The sequence below is a fragment of the Amblyomma americanum genome, chromosome 3 (genome assembly GCF_052857255.1).
Source record: "Amblyomma americanum isolate KBUSLIRL-KWMA chromosome 3, ASM5285725v1, whole genome shotgun sequence".
Classification (NCBI taxonomy): Eukaryota; Metazoa; Arthropoda; class Arachnida; order Ixodida; family Ixodidae; genus Amblyomma; species Amblyomma americanum.
The window spans coordinates 191,616,645-191,637,859 of NC_135499.1; positions in this window are offsets into that span (position 1 = coordinate 191,616,645).

A 21,215-nucleotide genomic window follows, 5' to 3' on the forward strand; every position below is an offset into this window, starting at 1 on the left:
GACTACGCCCCGCAGTTCAGGCATAAGAAGACTTGTCTATGTGAGCATAGGCGTGAGCAGAGTAGGCGGAAAGGGGGAGCGGCCACTCTATATAATAGGGGGACGCAATTTTTTTTTGCCACTCTCTTCACTGTTTCCAAGAACACATGAAAAGGCTCTCAAACACAAAGCCTCGGCCTCGATAAAGGCAACCACCTCCCTCGAAGCGGAAGAGGCGGCCATAGCACTGGCCGTAGCATCTTCCACTGCCACACTCATCATGAGCGACTCCAAAACCGCAATCAGGAATTTTTGCAAAGCGTCAGATCAATTCTGCCACCTACAAAATTCTCCAACATAGCCCCCACGACCCCAGGCCAATTCAGCTAGTTTGGACGCCAGTGCACGCAAGAAATCCCGGAAACGAGGAGGCGCACTTTATTGCTCGAGCGTACGTCAACCGGGCATTCCAAACAGTCGAGAGGTATTGCGCGAGAGACAGACTACTCACCTACAATGAAATCACGCTACACTATAGAGAGGAAAGGCTCACGTATCCGCCACCACACTACACCCTCACGAAGGAACAGACTGTATGGAGGCAACTCCAGTCCAGAACGTTTCCTTCACCGGCCTATCTGGAACTAATACACCCGGGTCAATACAAGCCCGAATGCTCTCTTTGTGGGGCTCCTATAGCAAACTTCGAACACATACTCTTCATATGCCGAGAACTCCAGCCACCATCTCGCTGGAACGTCATGGACCTAGCAGGTTGGAAGATCGCAGTCTCTAGCTCAGAGCCGGCCTCACAGAATAGGCTGGTGAAATGGGCGGAGAAGGTCGCCAGAAGTCATGGACTGATGGCCGCCAACCGGGATTAAGAACCAAGCCAACCAGACCTCCTATAACGCCTTCCCTTACTTGGTTCACCAATAATGCTTTAGCCTACCTACCCTGGGAACACTGCGACGTCATAAGAAAAAGCAGAGCATGCATCCTCTACATGCTTTTTCATGCAATTTATTGTTCCGCTGTTCGTGTTGAGCGCGAAAAGTATTTGCAACAGCCTTTCTGTAAATCAAGCCGTGTTGACCACGATTTTAAGGTCCGTGAAATTGCGACGAAAACTGAATTGTTTAGGATAATAATAATACTAATACTAATAATAATAATAATAATAATAATAATAATAATAATAATAATAATAATAATAATAATAATAATAGGTTTTTGGGGAAAGGAAATGGCGCAGTATCTGTCTCATATATCGTTGGACACCTGAACCGCGCCGTAAGGGAAGGGATAAAGGAGGGAGTGAAAGAAGAAAGGAAGAAGAGGTGCCGTAGTGGAGGGCTCCGGAATAATTTCGACCACCTGGGGATCTTTAACGTGCACTGACATCGCACAGCACACGGGCGCCTTAGCGTTTTTCCTCCATAAAAACGCAGCCGCCGCGGTCGGGTTTTGTAGTATAATGATGATAATAATTAGTCTTTGAGGAAAGGAAATGGCGCAGTATCTGTCTCATGTATCGTTGGAGACCTGAACCGCGCCGTACGGGAAGGGATAAAGGAGGGAGTGAAAGATGAAAGGAAGAAAGAGGTGCCGTAGTGGAGGGCTCCGGAATAATTTCGACCAGCCGGGGATCTTTAACGTGCAGTGACATCGCACAGCACACGGGCGCCTTAGCGTTTTGCCTCCATGAAAACGCAGCCGCCGCGGTCGGGTTCGAACCCGGGAACTCCGGATCAGTAGCCGAGCGCCCTAACCACTGAGCCATCGCGGCGTTTCTTGTTGTATGAGCAGATTCTATTTTCTGGAGATGGGCAATTACACGTAAGCTGTAAATATTGTTTCATGTTTCTGGTGTAAATATCATGCTCAATAAATATTAACAGAGATTGTATATTCTCCTTATTCTAGAAATGTGTACATGTCGTGTGAATTTCTTTTGCAGCAGAATAGCCTGAATAGCAGAAGTATCTGAATTACATAAACCACGCGTCTTTCATCGCAATGCAATTTAGCACTGTCAAATGTACCGCAGTATAGGGGAGAGCCTTAACGCGCTTAATCAACATGCTAGGACAATCAGGCTAAACTGTCGCCAGGAAGTGCGCATAATTCTCTTTATTCTCCCCTTATTCTTCTGATCTCGGTTTAGTTTTTCCTCACTTGCATTCTTTTCTGCATTGACGCCTCTAAAGAACAGCACCTTCTTGGCTTGTCTTCCGCACACCGCGTGCGATAATGGCTGTATGCTGCGGAAAACAAGTTTCACGAAAGCCTTTGCATAGGTTTGCATAGGCGTCAGGATTATATACCCGCCACCACACAAAGCTCTGACAAAGGATGAGGCCACTGCTTGGCGCAGATTGCAAACGAACTCCTTCCCCAATTTATATATACTAAGCAAAATGTACCCATCGCAATACAGGGACACCTGTCCGTGGTGCGGAGCACCGGGTCAAAATGTGAGTCCCGGTTAACCTTCTTAAAAACAGGCTGTGCGGCCTCTTGTCTTCTCTTCATTTTTCTTCTTTCCCTCACCCTCGCAGTAATTTTTTTCTTCTCTCACTTTTTTTCCCCAGTCCGCACTCAACCAGAGCACAGCTCCCGCGGCAGCTAATAGTCGCACTGCGTATAGTGCCGTTCCCGAGCACGCAACGCGGCCAGCGAGTGTTCGGCAGAACCGCTTCCCGTGCGACCGCCGAGGCCCCCGCACCTCGGCGAGAGGCTGCGGCGTATGCGTACACACCGCACGTCAACGGGAGCCCGCGACGCGCTTGGGCGGGCGTGTGCGGTGGCGGAACGCTTCGCATGCATGCAGCTTCCGAGGACGCGGGTTCGCTGCCTCCGTGCCCGAGACAGGCGTCGGGCCTCCGCGACCCATTGGGCCCACGCTCGGTCATGGACCCTCCCAGGCGTCGCTCACACAAGACAGAAAGAACCGTTTTGCCTTCACCGCAGCGGCGTACGAGAGTGCTGCCCCCGCAACGGGAGACAGACGCGCCTTGGTCCCTGGAGGCGCTAGGCACGTGGGTACGGGTGTGCGGATTCAGTCAGCCATGCGCGGGGGCGCGGCATTCGCGTTGTTAAAAGCAGACGCGCAGCCGCTTTCGCCCTCGTCTCCAGACACACCTCACTTGGCGCGCACATTTTGTGGCCCTCCACTGTCAGTACCGAATGCAAACGGTGGAAGGTTCGTGGCCCACTGTTCGCTGTCGCGGCGACGGTGCTTCTGCAGGGGTTCAGCTAACTGGCAACACCTTGAGGAGCAGAGACGAGGTTCTCCTTCAGACTATGCACATGTGTTAAGTATTTATAGTGGGTCGTACATTGAGGCCCGGAAGAATACACAAGTTTAGTTCTCTACGAGATCAAGAAAGCAAATCGCAGCAGACCAGGAATCCGGTCACGGCCAGAACCGAGCGACGCAATCCGTTTGTGGCTTCGCAGTCGCACATATATTTCCTGCTCGGGAATTCTGCGGGATCCAGCAAGAGCTTTGGAATATTCAAGATAGCAGTCAGGCAAATGGCGTTGCACGTGTTCGTGCTTTTTCCGTGCAATGGATATCAATAATAACTGCCCCGGTGCAAGTAAGCATGCGATGACGTGGTCCAGCGCTCAGTAATCGGCAGCAATGCCCCTCCGAATATGAACGCGAGTGAAAGGAACCCGATGAGCAGGCTTTATTCGCAGCGTCCTCTGCTAGTTTTTCATCACGTTCCCCGGAAGTGTGCACTAAAAACACGGTGCTGAGTCCAATCGCCGGCGTTCAAGTGAGCCCAATGTTTCAATACGAAGATCAGCGTTCAAGGTTCCCGCTTTTGCGCAGGTGTTTGTGCCAGCCAGAGTAGTATAGCAAACGTCAAGGAAAAAGACCTTTGTAACGTGACCACAGGGATACTTGCTGTCTCTTCAATCAGCGAATGATGACAGTTTGAGCCACTGTAGCCCCGCGGTCCGTCTAATACACTAGGGAGATCGAGCGGCAATGCCACTACTAATTAAGTGCGAAAGTTCGAAGCCATGTTCCAACTCTTTCTTTCTTTCGTTCTTTCTTTCCTTCTTTCTTTCTTTCTTTCTTTCTTTCTTTCTTTCTTTCTTTCTTTCTTTCTTTCTTTCTTTCTTTCTTTCCTCCTTTCTTCCTTTCTTTCTCTTTGTTCTTTCTCTCTTTCGACAACTGCACCTGTTAAAGCTGCAAAAGTTGATCTGCGCACAGCTCGCAGGCTGCTCTAAACCCGATGCACAACAGTGGCCACGTTGAGCGCGTGCTTGACTCTAGCCTCGAAAAGAGATGGAAAGGCAGGGGTCCGAGTTACTGGGGTGTGAAAATAGACCAGTCCCCGCATTTACCGCCGCGAAACTTTGTGCCGTTATCAGCGCCGTTTTAAAGTGGGGTAATCGAGTCCACGGTGACCAGCAGCTCTATTGTGTCGGGTCAAAGAAGTGGAGGGGAGGCGACAAGCGCAATCTGAGCGCGGAGGCAAGGTGAAGCAGTCTAGCTGGCAGGTATACTAACGATCGTCTCATTCCAATAAGCGACGGAAAAGGAATGCAAGATGGTGCATTAAGGCTCTGATTTGAAGCACTCCGAGTCATCCCGTCACCCTTTTTCCGAAAAAAAAAGTGTATGTACAAAAAAAAATTACCTCTAAAGAACAAGCCAGCTGGTCAGACAAGACAACCCAATGTGCTTCTCAGTTTCCGTTTGTTTCGCGGCAATGTTCGCGCGCGGACACAGATAGACTAACCAGAATACGAGAGTACGCCCACGTGAACTTCAGGTGTATTAGGTCTGAACATTCAGATGATAGGTTATTCAGAAGAGCACTCCTGCAATGCTTCTTCGCGTCCTCTATCTGATGAGTGAATGAATGGCTACATATAAAGGTGTTAGGTAAACAGACTTCTAATCAGCTTAAATTTCTATGCAAGTTCGTACGCCATCGCGACTCCATGAAATAAAAGGTGGCTTCACTGCGCTTCCTCCCCGCTTGCAGCAAAGCCCGCCGCATAATGAGCGAATGCATTCGCCGAGATGCAACGGGCGCCGCCTAGGATTACAATGTGTTGAATAAAAACGGCGAAGGCCGTCCTCTCTCAGCTCGAGCAGCCATGAGAATTTTGGCAGCGTTAGCGTTGGTGCTATAGTTGGCTCATGATTAAAGAGTGCCTCTTCTAACTTCATTATTGTTGTCTCCATTTACGTGTTGTGTGTTTCGCCATGACGTAATCCGTCTTTAGCCATGCGACTGAAGGTGAAAACGCTAGATGGGGACACTAAGTCTAAAAAGCTGAGTAGGTCAACTGGTGCCAATGAAAACGCAACTGATGGGCGCTGTATCAGCGCCAAAAGCGTCTCCTTTCAGGTCAGGAGCAGAATACCTGCATCTGGATCCTCAACTCCCAACATTACGCGCCTCTTAACTGCTCGAAAAGCTGTGAAACACTGCGCCGGAGCAATGAAACACTAGTAGAGGACAGGACAAACAAGAGCGCACTAACAACTTAATCGAAATCGAAAGACACCTCTGCTCGGCGAACATGCCGCGTCTTTTCATCGCGTGTCAGAAACCTAAAAACAAGACAGGACACGATGAGGCTGAATTCCTGAGATAAAGCAAGAAGAAAAACGAAAAAAGATACAAGGACCAGTTAGTAATGCTTGTCTCACAATGTACTACCAATTGGTCCAACGTTCTGCGTATCTGAGCTTCTCGAAACACACTTCCAGATGCCGTAGACGCTCGTTATTAGTCCACTGCCTCCAGCAGCCGCTCCGCGAGAAGTGGCAATAATAAGCGAAACATCGCCTTGAAAATCGAGTCAACTGAAGCTCCAGTGGTCAGGTTCGTCATGCGCCTTTCAGATTTTGCTAGTAAAAAGCCCCTGCACAAATATCACTCACGTTACGAAAGCGTCATCAGGAGCTGCAGCGATGGGATATACAAAAACTACGCCGGTAGGACTCGCACCTGACAGCCGGTGTATGCACCGGTAACCGTTGAATCAGCGAGACGGCAGTCAGGGCGCTTTGCAAATTAGCGAACAGCTCTGCAAATCAAACTTGCAGCGTTATACGCCAAAGAGCAAACACGTTTTATTCGGTCAGAAACACCCGAAGCACACCTAGACGCCGCCCGATGGCGCGAGATGCATTCATATCATCGCCATGCACAATGTTAAGGAGGTTCACGACGAGATCTCAACTGCTGCTCCATGCTTGAGGATGGCGCCCGGACGCGGCATTCGTCGGCATTCGTCGAAACATACGAAGAGAACATCCCGCGCGGGAAGATGGAGCTTAACGTGGCAACGTGCGGAGCGTGCCATCCAGCGCGTGCTGGGCGATCTGTCATCATGACCCGCACTCGCCCCACGCCGCCGGTGCTCGCCAGAAGAACAGCAGGAGTGGAGGAGACGTGCATTGCGGCATACCGCCTGTTAAGCGCGGGCGCTGCTTATCCTGGCTGCTGATTTGCATGAAGTGGAGGCATGTGCAGAGCAGACGCGGGGAACCCGACCGGGAAATGGGCGCTGATGAGGGGGCGCCGTCGTCTGACGCCCGGGCCAAGGACGGCGCGCGCCCGGCGACAACAGCCCGCGCAGCGACAGCGGCAAGCGCGAGCACGCCAGACTGCGTCGGACCATGTGCTGCCGTCGGCGATACAATGGGCCGGACGCTGAGATGTTTGCCTGCCTTAGCGACGGCAGTCGTAAACCGCGCAAAGCAAATGCGGAAGGAGATAAGGGGGCGTAAAAGAGGAAGCCATGCGTCTTGACCGGGCGGGGTGCGGTCGCCGCGTGACGCGGAGCTGGAGGCAGGCGATCTCGGATGACTCGGACGCGAGGCTGATCTCCGTCACTGCTGGCTGCCGCGTTGCCTCAGCAGCACCAGAGGTGTACACTCATTTCGACTGGACTTCACTTTTCCAGCTTGGAAGTCAGATGTTGTGTGGAGCGTGACAGAATCATTCTGCGACATGCCGCAACTGCTGACCCTTACAAAAATTTCTGTAGACAGTCTACAAACTGCCTATAGGCTTCTGTCTATAAAGTCTATAGACTCTCTATAGACAAACCCTACAGTCTATAGACTCTCTATAGACAAACCCTACAGTCTATAGACAATACAAATGCTACAGACTGTCAATAGACAATCTATAGATTTATGGCCATACACCTTTAGTAGTTTGTCTATAGACACTCCATAGACTGAATAGACAAAAATAAATATCTATAGGAAGCCAATAGAGTTGATATGATGTCTATAGACTGTCTATGGACCATTTTTGTAAGAGGAGTGCCGTCTGAGATCCGCGCATCTTACAGCGTTTCTCATCTTCGCACTGAATAGAGATAGCCTTACAGATGTCATTTTTTTTAATCTTGAAAAATAACGATGGAGATTACAGCATGCGAGGCAAATCAGTCATTTTTATGCCTCGCTGTGTAGCCTCAACAGCCTCTGAAGACGAGATCACGAGTTCTATACCCGCGGTCATGGAAGCTGCAGTTCGATAAGTATACCGAGCCCAAAATGTACTTCTACGGAGGCTCATCTTGGACTGCATGTGATCAAAGTACGACTGTACGGCTGTCCTGAAAGCTCACATGTAGCTTTAGGCAGCAACAATACTGCAATCTTGAAAATAAAAAAAAATCATTTCCACTAGTTCTAAACTGCACTCGCGAACGCTAATAGAGACTTTTAGCAGAAAGGAGACGTATAGGTGCCGACAAAAGTTTTAGGAACACGAAAATTGACAACAAAGGCTAATTACCGGGCAGCCTGAGCATGCAGAAGTGAAGCACGTGCGTTGTAGTTCCCAGCGAGACCTGCACAATTCCCCTCTGCTTGCAATTGTAGTCGGCGAGGAAATTTATGGTTTTTGTGATCTCAGCGTCTACCGGTCTACCGGACGCCGGCTGCGCATGCGCGGTGCCACGCCTATACTCCGTTTCCAGCATCATGTGCAACGCTGTCAAAGCTAGCGCTCATGTTTGCGCTGCCTGCATCCGCGACTAAAAAATAGTGCGTCATTTATGCTGAGCGAAACATAGTAACTCTTTTGCCTGTAGGCTTACTACATGACACATTGGTCATGATCTTGATTGAATGCACTGTTATTGCTGAGAACACGCTGTCGCTTTCTGGTGCCATAGACCACTCGGACACAGAACAAGCGCGGAGTAACACGCCTCCCTTTATTTTCCCGCCCGGACTACTTCCGTACCTTTCACAGCGTTGCACCTGGTGTATGAAACGGAGTATGTAGGCGCACTCCTACCACTGCACATGCGAAGCCAGCGACTGGCAAACCGCTTACATCTATGATAGTACGTCTCCGCTGTGCCAATAAAAAGTGTCTCTAATATTGCTGACGACAAGCCTCACCCTACTCTTGGGTGTACTAGCCGAAATGATCGAGCACTACTGCAAACAGAGAGTAGAAATTATGTGAAAGTCAGCAGCAGCAGCTAAAACGATCTCAGAAACATCGACGCTGTCGCTGTTTTTACAAAAAGGCATTATTCTAGAAAACTTGACCATATCTTTCAGATGATGGAGTCATTTCTGCCAGGAGAGATAGAGAGAGAAACACGAGAGCTTCACGAAAGCTGTATAGATAAAACACAGCAAGGCGCTCCGTACAGCGCGACCCACCCCTCCCTGTCTCCTGCGGTCGCCCACAGACTCTCCTCCATTGCAGGCACGGATCTCGACGACGCAAGCATAATTAAGCATTTAGAAGAATTCTAGACAAGACAGCGCGCGCTCGTATGGCACGAGCTCTGCGGTGTGTCCTCGAACGCGTTTCAGGTTAAACACACCGACCGGCTTGCGTGCCAGCTCTTCTCGTGTTCCGGGCATCTATGCAAATGGCGCGTGCGCTCGGCTGAATATGTATACGCGGCCGGCCCCGAACCGCTCCCGTTCGAGCGCGTCATGAGGCTGCGTTTCTCGCTTTCGTCTCGCCATTTACTGCAAGCCACACGCCAGCAGCTCGCTAACGTGCCCGTGCCAGAAGCGGACCGAGTCCACCTATTCCTGATTAGACTGTACCCACACCTGCAAACATGCTCCGCCACCCAGTGCGCTTAAAGACGGGCTTCTTTAGTCACTGCAGCAAGTCGCAATTAAACTGGAATTTAATCGCTAGCTATCTAATATAGCCATAAATTTCGTGTAGCCAGTTTCGCAAGCCACAGCAGAAGCACGTGTCATCTACGAGTGACGGAATGCATACTTCTCGCATCGGCTATTGGCAGCGCCCAGCATATCCTGAGACTCTGAGTAGTTCATTTCACTGCCCATCAGGACGTCACAAACGGTAGAACTTTGGTTTGGTTTATTGGCTTATTTGGGGTTTAACGTCCCAAACCGACTCAGGCTATGAGAGACGCCGTAGTGAAGGGCTCAGGAAATTTTGACCGCCTGGGGTTCTTTAACGTGCACTGACATTGCACAGTACACTGTAGAACTTAATATATATATATACAGACCGATCGGTGTTTAATTCATCGGCACGCGGGATTTTGGCCTCACAACAGCCTGCGATTGATTAGTAGTGAGGAAAGGAGAGACGCATCAAATGTCTCACTCCAGGCGGACACCACAGTCGCGCCCTGAGGGAAGGAGGAAGCTCTGCTTCCCATGTACACAGTGAGGACTTTGGTGGATCCTCTGCAAGTGACCTTCGTCCCCATCATCTCAACAGTGAAACGCCGAAGTCGCGGCCAAGAGGATTCTGAATCAGACGGCACCCGCTGACGGTCAGCGCACCTCCTTTATCAGAGGGCGCCCTCTCCACAGGTTTACTTTTGGGGGCCTGTCTTGGGCGCTTGGACGAAATGTGGTACCGGAAAAAGATTTAGGGACTATCAATGGTACTGGTGCGGAGGTATTGCGATAGCGTTTTTCGTTCACTCGCCATTCAATGCCGATTCTGATTCAATTGTCTTTCATTCACCAATCGATTCCAGTTCTGATTCGATTCTTATTCCATTTCTATTCGTAATAACTTATTATTTTGTTGGGTCATTCTTAGTCCGGCGTTTCCTTCCACTCCCCTACAAGTGAAGAGGAGAGAGAGGAGAGGGGGACGGGTGGAGAAAGAGGTAAATCCCCACAAACAGCACCTGCCACGGTTGGTAGGTGGAAGCTTCACACCACCACCGCCGCCGACACTGGACAGCTTTCGCCTTCATGGCACTCGCAATACGCTGTCGCATTAGAGCACGGCGCCATAGACGATGTTAGAGGTTTTAGAATACCGGAGACGTATTAGCGATCTACCGGAGGCCTCCTGCGCACGCGCAGTAGCATGGTTTGGTTTGGTTTATGGGGGTTTAACGTCCCAAAGCGACTCAGGCTATGAGGGACGCCGTAGTGAAGGGCTCCGGAAATTTCGACCACCTGGGGTTCTTTAACGTGCACTGACATCGCACAGTACACGGGCCTCTAGAATTTCGCCTCCATCGAAATTCGACCGCCGCGGCCGGGATCGAACCCGGGTCTTTCGGGCCGGCAGCCGAGCGCCGTAACCACTCAGCCACCGCGGCGGCTCGCAGTAGCATGGGTGGGGCCAGGTTGAGCCAGGCGGGACCACTGCGAGCACCCAGCCGGTGTTCGGTAGTTGCTAATACGTCTACGGTATGCTAAAAGCCTCTATTTGCTGCTGCCGTACGAAATAGACGGATACGATAGAGAATATCCCTAAACATGCACCCTCCAGCCCCCAGTAAACAACGTTACTATACGGAAATCAAGGTACGTATCGCTAGTTTTAGTAAAGTAAGAATGAGTAAAATAAATTTTGAGAATTCGTGCAGAAATACGAGAAAATATTCTAACTTAGCTAGGTGAGGAATAAAATTGCCGTATCTGTTTCGGAAAAACGCCTGCTTTGAGCTTCACTTATTGACATATTAGGTGACGTGTCATGACATCTAATCAAAGGGGAACTGACTATTTATGTATGTAGTCACGCCTCTTGACGAGAGTTGCATTTCCCAGTCTATAGCCAGAATATATATGATAGATATGGGATGGATTTGGGAAATACATTTGTCCTCCAGTGGACGTATAGTCAGGCGAACCAAAATGTATCTGCACCATGATTTAGCGCGACACTGAGCAATTTTAGCCAGTTTAGCACATCAAATTCTTAGTTACTAAGCGTTACGACTCGTTTTTCATGTATACGCATTAGGTCAGCATAAATGCTGCCATCTGCACTGAAGCGACCATGACTGGACGCACACGCGGTCACATCAGCGTTCGCAGACTCCCAGACACGTGCCCAGCTAATAATACAACTTCGGGAGGTGCGGCCGATGCAGTTCAGTATCTTTCCGATCTTTGTCTCTTCCAATAATGCTGACTTTTAACGCGGGCCGCCATCTAGTTCGTTCGTTCTTCAATGTTGGAAATGAGTAGGTCCGGGGGTATCTCAGATCACTCTCTGGCCGCTGGACGTCCTACTTTTTCAGTCTTTACCTGTTTGAGAATTTTTTTTCTTCCCCCCTCTTTTTTTCTTGCCTTTTATTCTTACTCCCCCAACTCCCGTAAAAAGCCCACTCCACACTGCCATTACCTCCAGCGTTGCGGGCAAGATTAGCGTTGTTTTGAGACAGCGCCATTATCGACGAGCGGCGGCCACGGAGGCGTTACGCGGCCGTCACGGCCGCCGCTGTTTCGGTCTTCGCTGTCTTGGCGGCGCATAAAGGGGCGCTCACATTAGCGGGAAAACGCGCAACGCCGGGCGTTTCCCGCGTGCCGCTTCCCGCCCAAGCCGGTTTTTCTCCCGCGGACAGCCTGCTCTCCCGTCCCGCGGAGCGATGGGTTCGGTACCTATTTTTCCCGTGCCGGTGATTAAGGACAGCCAATGGGCGCCGACCGTGAACCGTGACGTCGGTCCCAGCTCAGTGACCCCTTCGGCGGCGGCGGAGGCTGCGCGCGTCCGGCCGGCCGGCCCCGGCCGGCCGGGGCACTCGGCGGCTGCTTTGCCAGGGCGACGGGAGGGGAGCTAGCAGGGTGCGCTTTCCAGTCTTCTCTGGCGTCACGTGACTATCCCCTTCTCTTTCTGCTCGTTCGGGTCCTCCCTCAGCGCCTCCTCTCTCCACATTCAAAGACAACCGCAGCGAGAAAACGCGCGCAGTGTGAGCGTCATTCCGAGGAGCTGCGAGGCAGCGTCGACGTTGACGCTGTGCCGGCGCGGGAAGCTTCCCGCCAGTGTGAGCGCGCCTTAACGCTCGCGGGCGTTCTCACGCCGGAGCCATTTGCCGGGGAGCGTCTTCCGTGCAGAAAGAGAGAGAGAGAGACGAAGCCCGAGGTCTGTAGCGTACACACCAACGTTGGCCGTGCGGTAGTCGCGCACACTGCGGCGGCGCCTCCCGGGCACCCGAGCGCATCCCAGGGCGGTCGCCACTCGGTTGGAACGCCGCGGCTCAAGGTTGCCGAACGTAGAGCGCGTATAACGGCAGATGCGGGCCGCCGATAACCGTTGCCGAGTCGCAGCCCGCGTCACAGACGGAATGCCGCTGCGGACACAATGGAACGTGAGCGTTCGGCGCGAAGACCCGAACGGCGTCCTCTGCTGCTTCCTCGTTTCCTTCCATAGCTCCAAGCTGGTCCACAACGCGTGATGTATGCCTTGGGTACAGCGAGGGGGTGCGGGGATATAGCCACGCTCATGTTGAGTTGACCCGTACGGATGGCACAGTTTTCTTCTCTCCACACCTTCTTTCCCAAGGCTAGGATATGTGGGAGCTCTGTCCCTTCCACCCCCCTAGCTTCCCACCCCCCTATTTTTTTTCTAGCCAGCCCCTAAAGAATAAAATAAAGAAGACAGATCACGAAAAACAACTGAAAATTGCAGCTCCCCCACAGTTGTAGGCTAATAGTAGAAGAAGTACCCCGCACCAAATCTCGCGACCTTGTGGCAGGGAGTGTACACACTGAGCGGGTTGCGGCCTCTCACGTTATAGAGGTTCTCACGCAGGTTAATAAAGAAAGCCGAACAGGCGGAAGCTGTCCGTTGCGTGTAGCTAATGGGACAGCGCGCAGATCGGCGAAGGAGGCGAGACGGAAAGCGACCGCCTAATGGGAGCTGCATGCGTGTTTGCGGGACACGAAAGGGCGACGACGACATTCTTTTCTGTTGCTGCTGCTGCTGCTCGCGGCACGCTTCGGCCCCCGACTGAACTCGAAATGAGAGGATGGGAGATGTAGGTCGTTCCCGCGGTCACCGCGCTTTTTGCGACGCAAATGTGAAGGGGCCTCTAGTGGAATGAATAATGTTTACATCCCATGATGTACAGTCTTGGTCGAAAGTTCCTGGACCACGTGGTCTGCTTTTGAGCCGTATAGCAGAGCCACCTACGACACATCTTAAGTTCTTGAAAGGTGAAAACCAGGGCGGCTCATCTTGAGAAGGAAGCGTGAAACAAGACGAGCGCATAGAAGCCTAAGGCGACGACGACAATGAACAACACCCAACTTGCCATCTTGCTGCGGTATCAGGGTTGCCCTTACCATAAAGAAATATAGAGTTTCAAGGGTACCATAAGTGCTCCACTGCACAGCGGAAAAGCAAACCATGAAGATGTTTGACTTGAACACTTTTTGACCCAAAGCTTATGATAAGGTGACTACGAAAGACGGCAAGAAGCTTTCTAAATAAACACCAGAGGAAGTCGTTGTTTTGATTTTGATCAGGATGATTTGGTTTACTGCGCAGGGGCAGCTTTGGCGAAACAGCGCCATGGTTCAAGGTATCTTCATGCCCAGCTTTCCTGGACAGCACTAACTGGCACCATCTGTCGGCCGCCAATAGCGAACACCGCGTAACTGAATGGGAATGTTTTTATTTATAACTGACAGAAAACTAAAGCCTCCCATGAAAACTAAAGTTTCCCATGGGGCAAGGGGGGTGCACGGGCCCATCTAATTTTAGTGGGTACCATCCTGGCAATGACGTCAATCCGAAAGACGCCATCTTGGATTTGGGAACGCGAAACTATGCTGCCATTTCGTCCCCTGACGTCATAATCACGTGGTTCCTCGTATATCCGTCATACTGGGCCATGACGTCACCATCGGTAGTCAAATTCGGCTGCCATCTCCGACTTGAGATTCCGAAACTATGCCGCCATCTATGACTATGACTTAATCACATGATTTAATTTCGGTCCGCCTCATTGGATTCTAACGTCATCATTTGCACCAGAATTTGGCCACCATCTTGGATTAATACGTCATAGTCACGTGGAGGTCCAAGTCGGTCGCCATCTTGATCGCACTCAGGGGCCTGAGCGAACCTGTGGTGTTCGGCCATTCCAAGAAACCGAAGAGCCTTCCTTGCCTGCCCGTAAGAGGGGCAAGATGACAAAAGCGTTCTGGGAGCGCGCGGTCTCTGGCACCCAGGAGGCGCTGCGGGTGGCGTGGCGTATGCTTGTTTTTGACCTCTTGTAATGAACGGACCAGTTGGACTCGGGACTCCGAACGACGAGCAGGGGCGCTCCAGGGTAAAAAAAAAATGATAAACGATAGGATAAATGACCCGTAAGGCAAAGCATATGAAACAAAGTAACATCTAACCAGCGCCACAGTTTGACAGATTAAGAAACGTTTAACTTTTCTGAGGCTACAGACAGTTTCGGGAAGACGGCACTATCATCTCAATTATTAGTCAATCTATCTATCAATCAAATTGGCTCTCAGCCAGCCCAGAACACGTTTTCCTACCCTCGGCATTCACTCTGGCACTCTAAGAGACCACCGGTTGACAGTTCTGCACACTATACATTTCGTGCCCAAGTTAATTTCTAATTTTTTTTCTTTTTCTTTTTTCAGCCAGAACATTCTCGACTCGATCTTGCTGAATCTTCAATCCACGCAGCCATTTTCCTGGCTCCTTCGAGCCAAAAATGCTCCCCCAATGACCCCACCACCGGGCCGCTAAGGACCACACAGGCGATTACCAACGCTCCGGTGATGGATTGCGGCGCACAGCGACTTCGAACAGAGGCCCGGGGCGAAGGCGAGAGGGCAACCGGCTCGGACAGAAGCCCGCGCAGAACGAGGAAGGAAGAAAAGGGCCGCGAAGACCATTCGCTCCAATCTCAAAATTAGGGCAGAGCGTATGTACACACGAGGACCGTTCTGCGGCATTACGTCCACACACAGACACACACACAGCATCGGCAGCGGCACCAGCGGACCACGAGTGAGGGAGGGAAGGCTGTTAGAAAACAGGGCTGCAGCGGCAGCAGCGCTGCTGAGCGAGCCACCGGCGAAAGTGTCCATTCGGCGCACCCATTGTTTTCCCGCGCGCACTGCTGCCTGCTCGCTGTTCGGCACAGAGCGCTGGACGGGCGTCTCGGCACGCGGGGGTCGGAGGTCGGAGGGGGGCGCGCGCCCCAAAATACCGGCCCCGTTCTGGCTCGCCTGAGAAAGGGGCCCGGAAAGAAAAAGATAAACAAACGTTTTCTCTTCTTTACCCCCGTACCCGCCCCTTTCGTACATGCTTGACGCTTCCTTCTTTTCTTTCCTCCTTTTTTTTTCTTTTTTAGCCGCCTACAGCGGCGACGGGGCCAGTTGGGGACGGAGCGAGTGGACGCGAACGGCGACCCATGCGGAAGTCGCACGCCAACTACTGTTGGCCCCTGAGAACCGCCGCTCGCTTTATCGGCCACCACCTGCTCGACTCCGCTTCGCTCTTCGGCGCTGCCTCCTCCTCTGCAGTGGAGACGGCGGCTCGGTTGCACGGCGAAACGGGCAGCTCGGACGGGAAAACTTTCACGCTACGCCGAACGAACCAAGAAGTGAGAATGCCCACTGTGCGAACAGAGCCTGCCAGATGTAGCACCTTGAGAGATTACATTGTAGGGTTATATCTGAGTGCGCGCCTTTCAAGGCCAACAATCGACAGCGGGAAAACGCTGACCCACTAGATCAACGTCTGGGCTCAGCGAAGCGTGTTCTTGCATTCTTTTTATGCGGCTTTTTCCTTCGCGCCTTTCTAGGCTCGTAAGGCGCGTCACCTTCAGCATGTGTAGCAGGCCATAGCTTTTCGTGGAGTTTAAATGTGACCGAAGAAGCGATGATATGGCAAAGGCAAATGTACAGGGTTGACCCAAAATCCACATGCCACAGGGCAGCTAGTACAGTCGGGCTGTCTCGGTCCTCCTGGGAGAGGATGAGGATCCTTCTCATCCTCCACAGATTCAGGGCTGCGCGGGTGCCTGAAATGGACCACTAAAAGGCTTGAAAGCAAACCCTGAGGCCTGTTAACTTTTGATAAACTCTAAACGCCGTTGTTCGTGATCATCATTATCAGCCTGACTACGTCCACTGCAGGACAAAGGCCTTTCCCATATACCTCCAATTAACCCAGTCCTGTGACAGCTGCGGCCATCCTACCCCCGCCAACTGCTTAATCTCATCCGCCCACCTAACCTTCTGCCGCCCCCTGCTACGCTTGCCTTCTCCTGGAATCCACGCCGTTACCCTTAACGACCACCGGTTATACTGCCTTCCCAAGCCTATTTCTTCTTTTGATTTCGACCCTGACATAAGTCACATTTGTTCCCTGACACCCTCTACCCCCACCCTGTCCCTTTACACCTATCATATTCTTTCCCATAGCTGGCTGCGCTGTCCTCAATTAGAGTTCAGCCTCTTCCGTTAGCCTCCACGTGTCTGCCCCATAGCCTCGGTTAGTGCCGGTAAGGTGCGGCTGTTACATACTTTCCTCTTGAGCGATATTCGTAAGCTGATATTCATCACCTGAGAGTGCCTGCTAAATGCACTTCACTCTATTCTTATCCTTCTGGTTATTTCACTCTCGTGGTCCGGATCGGTGGTCACCACTCACCTTAGAGTAAATATACTCCCTTGCCGTATCCAAAGCTTAGTCACCTATTGTAAACTGTTGCTCCCTTCACAAACTGTTGAACATTGCTTATGTCCTTTTCACATTAATATTTAAACCCGCCGCTCTGCTCTGCCCGCCCAGGTCCTCAGTCATCCTCTGCAAGTAGTCCCGTGACTTACTTAGCAGGGCAATGCCATCAGCAAATCGCAGATTACTCGGGTATTCTCCACTAGCCTTTTATCCGCAACTCTTCCCAGTTCAGTTATTTGAATACCTCCTGTAAATACGCGATGAATAGCGGAGATTTCGTCTCCCTCGCCTGGCACCCATCCTGATTGCGATTTTATCATTGTACATATGTGGATGACTACGATCGCTGTGCAGTTCCTATACATGGCTTGCACTGACGTCGTAGCTGGGAACCCTGGGATACTGTTCCGCCATGTTGGTGCAGTCGCAGCGGCCGTGGTGCACTTGATGCAATTCGCGCGTACGGTGTACTTCGACGGCGTTGCGATGGTTATCTGCGCTGTTGTTGGATGCTCCAACCGCACTTGTTGGGCGAAATCAACAAACACAAACTTTTTTCGTCTTCCAAAGGTCATCGAGCATCAAGGTGACCGTACGAAAGCTTTATGCGCGAAGCGACGGGAGGTGTGGCTGGCTCGTATAAAACGTGCCGATCTCAACACCGAAAGGACGGGCATACGTGTTTGCGGCGCCCACTTCGTAAAAGGTAAGTCCGTTGCATACGCACAATGTTTATTTAGGTGCATGACGTACAAGCATAGCGGAAAATCTCATTTTAAACAAATTTTTCTTGCATTTTGTAGGCAGACCATCAAAACTGTGGGAGAAGACGGACCCGGACTGGGCCCCTACGCTTTTGCTCGGCTACAACGCAAAACATGGTGATCCCGGTCGCCACGCTCGCGCGGCAAGACGACGGACCCAGAAACGCGCGGCTCAAGCGGAGTGTCAGGCTGAGGAGTCGGGAACAATGGAGGCTACGAATCCAAACTAACATTGGGCACATCTCTGCGAAGGCACACGTCACTGTCGATCTTGTCGCGCTACCGGACCGTCGAAAACGGCAACAGCGATGAGCTTGATCACTTAATGCGGGCCATAGTGCGCGACGCGACAGGCGAGACCTAAATTGTTGGTCGACAAATCTGTAGCGAGCGATAACAATCTCTCCACGCATGACCGTTTCTTTTTTTGCGCAATAACTTGTTGGGTTTCCAAACTAAGATAAACCAGCAACGGTTCCTTTCATATGCCCATAAAAATAGAATAACTCGTGATTTAATCTGAAGTCGTCCAGGTTCAGTACATATGAAGAAATGAATCACTAGCCTGACAGTTTGTAAACAGTTCTTTTTAAAACTTTACTGAGTGATTGCTTACACTCAGTCACTTGTGGATTTAATAACCGTTATTTCTTTACTCTAATCCTTACAAAGATCAATGCCCTGCGGCTTACCTCTCCAAGTAAAAGCACCTTGTCCCCTTGCAGCTGTTTTGCCGACAGTCCCTTCACCCAGCCGCTAGTGAAATAATTATGCGCCTCGGTGGACTTAAACGCCTTCATTTCTTCAAGGGTCAGAAAGCTTGCAGAAAAAACAAGGTAATTGACGATGTCACCGTAACAAATCTCTGTAAATATGTCGACATCGCTTGTGTCCGTTCCCGGCCGCAGCATGAACGGGTCGATATTATCGCAGAGACGCACTTTTTCCGCATACCGAACGCGCTCCGACCCCGTAAGATCTAAGCGGTAGGTAGCGTCTAAAGGCTGCTGACTGAGAAGCGGCGGCATGCCACACAAAAGGCAACAAAATTGCACGTGTTACCACTAGCGAGGAAACGCGTAAGATACGCACTCCACCGACTCCGCACAGACTGCACCAACATGTCCGCCGCAGCGCGCGCCGCCGGACGTGACGTCACATGCAAACCATGTATAGGTATCTTCTAGCACCTTTACACATGGCTCTTCTAAAGTAGCCCCTCCCTACACGACTGCTGAGGTTTCGACTGAATGAAATGTATTCTCGTAATCAGTGAAGGCTATACAGTGTGTCCCGGCTAAAGAAACCAAGGTTTTTAAAGACGAAGTGTCTACGCCGAGTGAAACCGAATGAGTGCTTTTAAGAGCTACATGGCCTAGACATCAATTGTTTTCATTCTACAAGGTTAAGTGATTAGTACAGACGAATTAGCTAAATTTTTAGCTATTGGCTTCAGGAAAAAAGTGTAAATTGAGAAGTTGTAGGTATTCTTGAGGAATAAAGTGTCAATTGAGAAGTTGTAGGTATTCTTGAACAACAGCTGGCTGAAATGTTTGCACCAAGGTACTATTTAAGCACCTTCATTCACCGGCCTTAATAGAAAGCCCGCGAAATATTAAACCAACCACGTGGCAGATGTTAGCGTACATTCCTCGTCCAGTGCACACGCAAAGTTCCGTCTGTACAGCGCAAAAAAAAATAGAAAGAAAAGCGGATTTTGCTCTGTGAGACGCGTCTTGGGAAGATGGAGTAGCACCGCTGTGCACGAGGTAGCTTTTGCGCTTTGCAGGCTTTACGATAGCAAAAAAAAAAATGCTACGTAAATGGTACGTTGGTGCAAGAAGTTCAGCTGGCTGTTTTTAAAGGTAATCCACAATTTCCGAAAAGACCCTTTATTCCTGATACCAATATTTATTAAGTTAGTTAATTAGTCTTCTCTAATTAAGTTTCCAAAACGGAACAAAATACTGCTAACCAGACCGTGCGACTCTCAAGAGTACTTACTTGGCTTCACTCGGCTAGAACCATGTGCACGGTGAAAGATTAACCGTAGCGAGGAGGTTTCCTGTTAAATCTTGGTAACTTTTAACGGGACACTCGGTATATAGGTATTGATTATACTCAGCGCTTTTCTCTATCATCTGACTGATGCAGTGTATGCGGTCTTTTATCCAGTATTCTTTCCGAAAGCCAGCCTTGTACCTTTGTTGACTGAAGTCCAAGGTTCCCCATATTCTGCCTTAACAAATAGCTCGCAGGGCACCGACAGTAAGCTAACCGGTCCGTAAATTTTCAAGCCCTTGACATCCGCTTTCTTATGGATTAAGATAATATTAACCTTCTTCCAAGGTTCCGACCGTAGACTCCCAGTAATCTCCCAAACAATTAGTTACACCGGCGGGATATCAATTTCCTTGGCACTATAGCCTCTTTCACTCGCCTCTTTATCACTGCGGCTACAATACAGATCTGTGTAGAATTCAACAAAATCAGGGTAATCCCATTAGCATGCTTAGAGGGGCAAAATGTTCACGGAATTATATATCGTTGTTTGATCTTCCACACGTCCACCCTTTCCAAATATGTAAGAACACTTATGCGTGGCACAGATCTGTACGCGTATATTTAGCTGTCAGCACGTGCAACTTTAACCAAAAGCCTTCAGGACACACAGTTCACTTTTCAGCATGTAATGCGCAATTTATAGCACCCCTGAAACTAAGTTTCTACAGGGTGAGGAACGCTTTAGATTACATTTTCTAGAGATTTCGGTCTTAAGGGATGCCGTAAGAGCCCAGCAACAAGGCTCAAACGCAAACCTCGCGACCCGAAGGCTTTTGGCCAAGGCAGAATATACCGCGCACTCTCATTTAAGGGCCCCATTTGTTTTTCGTGATTTTGCTAGGGTGCGACCTTTATGCGAAAGTGATATTTTTTCAATCATTTATTTTTGTTTGTTTCAGACTACAGCGGAACCTACATTTTGGCTACCTCATTTTTGCAACGACCCGTATGTTAATATGAATCAGCGCGCGCCTTATTTAACGAACACAAAGCAACTGAAAGTCTGGACAATACGACGACTGGCGGGAACTGCGCGCAGTAAAAAAGGCTGGTAAAAGGATATAAATTGAAGACTGCTCGTCACCTCAAGTTATTCGGAATCATAATTAAAGGCGGAGGCATGCGCATATAGGGAAGTGGTTTGGCGCTCGACCGTAATTACAGTTTGGCTGATGATTGCGAATGCGCTTCGCACCCGAGACCCCCGCGGCCGTCGGTGCGGGGGGGGGGGGGGGGGGGGGGGGGGGCCTCTCGCCTCGCCTGCTTTTCAACTCGCTTCGGTGCAGAAAGCATCGCGGAAATCAGTCATTGTGAGGTTATGTATTATATTGTGTGTTAGGTTATGTGCTAGCGCACCCACCGGTTGCGCCGGTCAAGCCTACGGGTGGCTCTGTTTGGAACAGCTGCCTGTCAGTACAGGGGTGCATCACGAGCCAGCAAAAAATCCCCAAAACTAAACGCCTAAACTGCTATCGCTGCACCT